The sequence below is a fragment of the Poecilia latipinna genome, unplaced genomic scaffold (genome assembly GCF_001443285.1).
Source record: "Poecilia latipinna isolate Pla-1442-1.1 unplaced genomic scaffold, P_latipinna-1.0 Scaffold182, whole genome shotgun sequence".
Classification (NCBI taxonomy): Eukaryota; Metazoa; Chordata; class Actinopteri; order Cyprinodontiformes; family Poeciliidae; genus Poecilia; species Poecilia latipinna.
In genome coordinates, this window is record NW_015112798.1 from 453,237 (window position 1) to 462,462 (window position 9,226).

The following is a 9,226-nucleotide window of genomic DNA, read 5'->3' on the forward strand; positions in this document are numbered from 1 at the left end:
AGGTTTTGCTCCAAAGCGCATGATTACACCCGGATTCAGCCGTATCCTCACTGGGACTGGGAATACCGCCTTCGTCTGAGTCCTGCCGTTTACAGGAACTTCTCCGTAGGCCTCCTCCATCTTCATGTAACCCACACACACACACTGACAGCCGCATCGGCTTCATTCTGGAACATAAGTCACCCAGCGCTGCCACTAGATAAGTGACTGTAGTCAGCCCATTTGTCTTGCTTATTCTAACATCTATGGGAGCATGTATACAAGGATGACTTTCAGCTAACGCTTTCTGGGTAACCCATCATACCCGAGAAACGCAACTACCCCCATTAAGCCTATGTCCCGTCCATCATGTGGAGGCCCTGGAGGCCCCTTTCACTCCTACACTGAAAAAAGAATAAATAAATAAAAAATATGGGATTCATAAGGATATCAGTCATCTTCAAAATAAAATATAAAAAAATCCCACATTTGTCATATTTTGGTATAGTAAGGCAATGTGAACCATCCCCATTTCCATGTTTCAGTTAGATTTTTTTTTCTCTCTTTTTCCACTGAAACAGAAGCAACACATCACAGTAGCCACGTCCAGCTCGAGGCCCGCCGGCCACGTCCGACTCACAACTCAATTATAAATGGCCCAGCAGATAATTTCGTATATCTATTTTTAATGGCCTGCCAGTAGGTTATATAGTGCCTGCACCAATCACAGCGCATGTTCAATAATGCACAACAACAGCTACTCACGGCTCAGACTGGGTGCTCAAGCTGCACATCAGGGTGAGATTCAACCCGTCGCCAAGTAATGAGAAAACTAAGAGAGCGCTTGCCAGGTTCCCCGGTGGACATTTTGCTTAAATAGAGTTTCAGGTTTTCACAAGCTGACATGAGATGGTTAAAAAAAATAAGACCCATTTTTTTTTTTTTTTTTTTTTTTTTTCTGCCAACATGTTCTAGCTCCTTCTGTGGCAGATTTTGGAATCCTTGCACTATAGAGTTTTTTAAATTACCCACAGCCTAGTTTGGAAGACTAACAATGAGCATTAGCACACTGTACAAAAAAAAAAAGAATAAACATATCTAATATACTGTAAGATACCAGCTGTAGTTGCCAGAATTTTACCATATGTATATGGTAAAATTTAAAATATTGCCAAAATTGCAAATATTCGGTCCCAGACTGATGCAAAAGTCCATTCAGTTTTCTCTACTCTGTATTTAATGTTGTTTAACGGACTTTGTGCCAACTTTGACATCTGTCCACTGCTGCCAGTGTAATCTGTTGCTTTTATTTATAGATAACTTTCAAATCATTCACATGCCATTTATAAAATAACTGAGTGTAATGGAATCCAATTGATAACTTGACTAGACTATGTTAACTGTACCCAACTGTATTACGGTATATTGGTACGGAGCCCCCTAGGGGGCATGGGGAAAAATGCTTCTTTTGCGTTCCCTCGCAATACGTTTTGTGTTCTCTCACAATATGCTTACTGCAATATTTGCTGGTCTATTTTGTTTACAGTCACAAATGTCAATTTAAAATCTCAGATATATACACATTTAAAGAGCCTCAGTGAAAACGTGTTTATTCTTAACGTTTTGGTGCAAAACACTGAAAATCGATTTAGTCACTGAATGTTTGTCTGTTTATCTAAGACTGAGATGGAACTGCACATGAAAACGTCCCTTCAGAGCAACACAAAAAAGACGCAATCAAAACTGTCAAATAACTGATTACCCCATGATCATAACTCCGAAATAGTCCAAATAGTTTGGATGTATTTTTTTATTTCTTTCCCACTTATGGAAAGTGTCTGTTTGTACAGAAGAGGATTGGGACCACTGGAAAAAAAAAATAAAACCATATTTTTACATTACTGAACATGCGCTGTGATTGGTGCAGTCACTATATAACCTACTGGCAGGCCATTAAAAAGGACTTCTGAGAAAAAAAGACAGAATTCTGAGAAAAAAAGTCAGAATTCTGAGAAAAAAAGTCAGAATTCTGAGATTAAAGTCAGATTTTTTTTTCTTTTTTACAGTGGCCCTAATCCTCTTCCGTATGTTTGTGTCATAGGTTTGTCGTGCATTTCTATCCTATAGAAAAAAATATAAAACTTCAGATATTTCACGAGACATTTACATGGAAAAACCTTACAAATACCTTATATAATAGCAGCTTACAATATTCAGTTAAGCTGCATAAAGATCAGTCCATTATTGCAAGAGAACGCAAAGCCTATTGCAAGGTAACGCAAAAGAAAGAAAAATTGTTCATGTCCCCCAGGGGGCTCCGTATACTGGAAATAACCAGAGCATGTAGACTTCTTAACACTGTTTTACAGTAAATATGCAATTCAACAAAGTGTGGTACAGTAGCACGAGCCACACAGGCTTAGCATACAGTCAACTAAGCATTATTCTGCTCTGCTGGTTTTTCACACCAGAGATCAAAAAAGTACGTTAAGTCAAGCAATACTTTTTAACTTCCTTTAAATGGCAGCAACTTTGTGACTTTGCATTTCTATATGTTTCTGCAGACATTAAAGTGTTTGACATTTTAGATGTGTGCACAAAAGGATGACTCCTGTGATGTACATTTTTTCTTTTTCTTTTTTTTCCTTTTTTTGTACCCCGGGGGCCAGATTTCCCCAAGCATAGAGTATTGGCTCAATAAGTCTTCTATTGCAGCAATGCGGGCTTGACAGGGCTTCTCACTGCGGCAGAGAATAAGACAGAATGGATTATATCTAATTCCGCAAAGTCTAATTCGACAAACCTTTCCTTTCCATCCCCTGGGTCCCGCTTTGCCCTGACGAAAAAAGAAAAAGAAGCAGGAAGGAAGTGGGTGGGAGGAGAGGAGAGAGACTGTAAGAAACTTCTTACATATGAAAGGCTGAGACAGTATGTCAGAGGAGCTATTCTTGCTGCTCTGCATTGCTGGGGCTGAACCATTCTTTCAATCAAAACCGGTGACATTCAAAACATTTCAGGGTTTTTTTTTAAGTGCATTCTCTGATGCTTGTTTCCCTTCTCTCTCAAAAACACTGATGTGTGGCTCTTCTGCTCTCGTTTATGTGGGCACATTTACCAAAAGTTCATTGAAATAGTGAGAGTTACGTAAGTTTTAGAGTGTGTTCCATTTTTAAAAAAAAATTTTTTCTTTTTTTTTTTTTTTTTTTTTTTTCTCCAAACGTCTTCCTTAACCTGGCAGCCTTTAACCGCTTTTAATCATTTAGGTGACGGAAACAAATGATGCAGGTTGAGCGAGAGTTCTGCTTCTAGCTTGGTTTTGTACAAGCTGCTGTCACAGAATGGCATGTAAAATAATAAATCATTTGATAAGTCAGATAAACAGAAAAACTTAAACGATTTATGCACTTGGAAATGGATGGTTTGTTTGGTGCTCACATGCCACTCTGTTAAGGATCAAACTGCCTCTGGAGGTGTAGATGGATGGATGGAAGGAATTTTTCTTATCCACGTTACCTGATAATGTACTGAAGTTTAAATATTAATTACTGTAATGAAAACCAAAACACAACAAAACCTTAAAAATATAAAATATAAATCAATGAGAGTCAGCTGTTTGATTTCTGAAAGCAGATAACTAATTTTAAATGACACTTGGCCCCAAAAATATCAGTTAGAAACACAGTTATAGATGGATGATGAAATATCATCTCAAATGGATATGTATCCATCCTGCTTAAAACCATAGAACAGACAGTTACTCTCTAGACAATTTTCTAATTTATCTATTTAGGAAGCTGTTTAAAATTTGAAAACAGATGCCAACAGTTCTACTGGTGGCCCTGGACCTCCATTTAGCTCAAGCACTAGTATGGTGATACATTAAACAACCATTCCTTCCTGAAATATGTCACTAACAGAGACTAACCAGATATGAAAAGATATGAACAGACGTGGACATGGTGTAACGATGAAACACATAAATTCTTATATGCTCTGTTATGATAATTCCTTTGTTTGCTTATCACACTTTGTGATAAGCAAAGTGTGACAGTCATGACAGTCATTTTGCCAGTCATGGCAAAATGACTAAATGCTTAATCTCATCTCTGTCTGTTTGCCACAGTTTACAAAACTCAGATGGTTTAGGGTTTAAAAAAACACCATTGTTTTGTTGATCAAATAGTAAAGTCCAATTATTGTTCTGTTACATCCTCCAGAGAAGCAAACAGGAAGTTAGCCACTATACTCTGCAACTACGGCATCAACCCTTTAATAAAATACTGTACAGTAAAATCAATGTAAAAAAAAATATTTTCATACACTACATTATTTTTGACTTTAGACTATATTAAACTTTTGTCAGATTACTAAATAGGAAGGAATGTTGTCTTGTTCCTTTAGCTTGGCTAACTTGTTAGCCCTCACCTTGTTGAACAAACCAAGATGCAACTTACTGTGTCCTACAAATCTGTCTGTTAACAAATAGTTTCTTACAGCATGTCTCTTTGTTTATCAGTTAGTCACTATGTATTATTTCTTAACTGTGGAAAAATGTAAACCAATGTAAATGTTGAGCTTGTGGTTGGCTCAGCTAGCCCTACTTCTGAATGCTAGCTGCTGCATGTAAGACACCAATAACTTAGTTCTTCATAGAGCCATGTTAGGATTCCCTGAAAAGTGAGTCTGAAGAAGGAGCTACATGTGAATTACGGATTATGTTACATGTGAATTACTTATTATGTTACATGTAAATAACTTATCATACTACATGTGAATAACTTATTATGCTACATGTGAATAACTTATTACTTCCCATTGGAATACATGTGGTGAAGAGGAAGCTGCAGATGGTAACAAGGTGTGTCTTCTCTCATCATCTGCACAAGCCACAGATTGTTGTTTTTTTTCCCAGCAGGAATTGGGAAGTCAGTCCTTGGACAACATCTTGTCTAATTTATTTTGAGCGGTGACACAGAATGAGTCGCTGCTGATGCCTTGAGCGTGTGTCACAGGGAGGCTGGGCTGCAGTCAACGCAGTGGAATTAGAGAGCGTGAACATTAAGCTGCATATTCAGAGGTTTGATTGTTGTATCTGTCTTCAAGCAGCACATACAGGATGACAGGACACTCAGTTGTGATTATCATGCTGGCACGCAAACACACAAGACACACAACTCTCTTTTAGTCTAATGTCAGCCTATGGATGCAAGCATCAAAACCCGGTGAAAGCCAAACAGCTGGTTCCTCAATGCTATTCTGTTGGTACGGATGGTTCTGATAAAACGGTTTAAGATGCTAACCGCAGAGGCTGCAGAATTAGTCTCACCTTCATTCACACGAGTTCCAATCGAAAGTATCGTTTAGTTTCAAATTGAGCAGATTATTTCTTCATTCAACTGGACATCAAAGTGAACGAGGTTTACCACATTTCAATTGCAGAGCAGTTATCTGTCAAACTAACATAAACCATTCATTATCCAATTCCACCCACTCATTCATCATCTCTTTGTTGAACTTTGACCCCACAGAAAGTCATGGCACCTCGGTTGTTTACGTGGTGTAGGGAGAGGAACACTACTTTACTTCCTTCAGTGCCTGTGTGAGGTTTTTTTTCAGTGAAGAGTTATCTGACAACATCTTATCTGTGACAACATCTTCTGCAGGACTGATGACTGTATGCATGACCTAAATGGGTGTGTTGAAGTATGCATAGTGTGTACACACCTAACAGGGCGTTTGCTGTTGCAGCTCCCAAACTTTGGAATTCTTTACCTATGTTGGTAAAACAGGCCCCCTCTTTAGCAATTTTTAAATCTGCTCTTAAGACTTACCTTTTTCGGTTGGCCTTTGATTCAGTTTGAGATGCTGCTTTTCTGTATTAATCTGGGTATGTTTATGTATTATATAGAGTGTTTTGCGTCACTGCATTGTTGGTTTTGATGTGTTTTAATTTTGATTTTTATTTGTTTAATCTTGTGATTGTACAGCACTTTGGTCAGTGGTACTGTTTTAAAGTGCTATATAAATAAACTTGCCTTGCCTTGCCTTGCCTAATGAAACAGCAAAAAATGAGACCTTGATCAATGGCTGTACAGTGATCAGACAGCAGAGCTGGAAACACCTTAACTTCTGACAGTTTTTCTTCAGGCTAATTCTCAACATTTCCCACCTTTCTGTTCCCTCCATGCTGAGATTTGGACTCATTGCCTTCTGCACGTTTCCTCAGGGTGCATTAAGGACTGGGAAGGAAAGCTCAGCATGGAATGACGTCTAAGGGTGGTGGATGGTTGAGGTATGGGCCATTAAGCTTTCTAGTTAAGCTTAAAGTGATAGTTAAAGGCTTGCACTTTGTCAACATAATCCGACAAGGACAACTACATACAGCACGGGTTGACAAGAAGGTGAAATGTTCTCATGATTTGTCGAAAAACTAACAGTTTGCATTTTCTCTTTCATGTTAACATTTTCAGAACCACAAACGATGTGCAGGATAATCAAATCTATGTCTGATTGATCTAAATATTGCAGTATTTCTACCTGTCTAATTCGTTTCTTTTCCACACACAGGATAAGCTCAGTGTTTATCAGTATTTTAAAGTGAACACATTCACATTAGAAAGCTGTGAAGCAGCACTTATTTAAAGAATGCACTTCAACAGAAACTAAAGGCTCCCCAACAGGTTCACACACGCTTAAAGGAGGCTAAAAGCAGATGTCCATGTTTTTGTATGGAACATCAAACTGATAACCCTGTTGTATGTTTCATGTTCAGTTCAACATTAATACCATTGGAACATATTTTGAACGGGATCTTCCAGAACTCTGGCGTTGCCATGGTAAACGCCTTTTGAGCGAGATTTGGACACAATTCACAGTTGCAGGATGATACTGACCACCATCTCTCCCTTTCTGCTTTTGAGCTTTCAAAAGTAAAACCTTTGTCACCACCTAGTGGAAGCACACACACTCCCTCTCTGTTAATGCCAAGAGTCCCTAGCTCTCCCTTAGTGCCTCGCTCCCCCTGCAAAAAGACATCATGATTACCTCGAGGTTTGTTTAAGCTTGTTTACACACATGCTGGCATGAATCCATGCTGGTTTGTGTGTGTGCAAAGTTAGGCTGGTGTGTGTAGTGAATATATGTGACTGGCCATCTTGTGTATTGGTCCATGTCTTCATTCTGTATGTGCGTGTGCGTGTGTGTGTGTGTGTGTGTGTGTGTGTGTGTGTGTGTGTGCGTGCGTGTGCGTGCGTGTGTGTGTGCGTGTGTGTGTGTGTCAATGGAGAAAAGGTCATGATTGCTCTTTGCAGCCAATAAGAGAAACCCAAGGAGAGTGGGGATAGGAACTGGCCAGTAGTGACCTTTAACAAATCTGACGTTCTACCTTGTGTGTAAGGCTCTCCAGTCACATCCTGCAGCTCTGGATCGTACAAATTGTCTTTCTCTGCTCCTCTGGGCCTTCTCACTGCCTCCCGTTTGTGGGAAGAGTAGCAATTGTAGTGTGTTTCATTTGTGGCTAAAGTCGGCTTCACAGAGGGAAATGTACAGCAGGTGTGCTCACACTCTGTGTTCATGGACTACTAGACAATGTTAAACTTAATCTAATACAGTTAATGTGGAATTTAGATGCTGAACACTTTACTGTATACAGTCCAAACCAGATATTTACACAGACAATATAAAAAGGTACATAACCATCATTTTTTCTCATTGTCTAACGTAAAGTCATTCTGAAATTTTTCTGTTTCAGGTAGGTTAGCATTTTTTTTTTTTTTACAATTATTTCTATTTACCAAACACCAACATAATTTTCTTTTTCAAACTTTTATGTATTTAAACTGTTTAGCTTGGGTATCTTTCCATAAACTTTTTATTACAGTTTGCTGGAATTTTGGCCAATTGGCCATAGACAGAAACCCAATTTCAAGGCATTTAATTTAAAAAGTCAAATTTCTTTTAAGTGATATTTGATATAGCCAGTCTTTTTATAACAGAAGGTAACACAATTACTTGATTGTGTTTTAAGATGGCACTTTGTGGCTGGAAAACATAATACTGCTCCTTTAAGCAGGTATCAAACATACCTGTTATCAAGCCCACATTTCTGTTTTTAAAAATAGTTTTTTATTTGTCTGATGTAATATTCCCATTTTAAATGTTATGTTTTCATCAGCTACAAGAGGAAAATCATCATAGCTAACAGAAATAAAGCCCTTCAGACATCCATCTGTGAGTGTGTCTGTCTGTTGATCACCAAATATAAAGTTCCCAAAATAAATGTGCTTTTACATAATATTCAAATTTATTGAATGGACCTGTACAAACCTCTCGGATGCATACAAAAGCAAATTCCTGTCCTTACCTCAGCTGTCTAGATCACTTTACCTTATGTAACCTACCGCTATGTAAAGTGAAGTCTTTATTGTCATTTTACATTTCTGTACCGTGTACACAAGCGCAACGAAATGTTAGTGCCCACATAGAAACCCCAATTGAAGTGCAGTAAGCTGGAGAAAAAAATAATCAGGATCTGGCCAGAGGGTGCATCCTCAGCACTTCAGGTCTGTTTTATAAACACTGAATGGGAGTTTTTTAAGACTGCAGCCTCCCAAAGGGATCAAACGGCACTGAGGAGTTTGCTGAGGCTGGAACCAGAAAGTGTACAAAGGATGTTACAGTAGCTAAGATCCTTACTGCACATGGTAACCACAAACCCTGGATGACTTCTCAGGTGTGCCTGATGTTGATGCCCAAATGTGCAGCCTTTCAGGCTGGGCAGAGAACTGACCTCAAGGCAGAGGACTTATCAATGCTGTTAAACATTCCTTTGCAGAGACATGTCTGTGGCATAGGAAACACCAGGAGGATGTGGTGGGGAGTCCAAGCTCTGACGGACTATAAGATTGGACAGAGGGTTGATGATAAAGAAGCTTCTCTTCTAGACAGGCTTTATAATTTCTTTGCATCTTTGAGGCATCAAACCCGACAACCACAGAGAGGATCAGTCCTTCCCCTCCATTTGTTGGGCCAGCCCTCATCACCAGTAGAGCTGACATGCGAGTGACGTTAATCAAGGTCAACCCACAGCGCTAGTGAGTTGGTAGATGTTCTGACTGATATTTTCAACTTCTCTTTCAGTCAGGCCAAAGGTTGCTGTATCCTGTCTGAATGACTGCTGCCCGGAAGCGTGGTTAGGCGGGGTCACACTGACTGCACAGACTGACTGCACATGAGCTTTTGCAAGTTT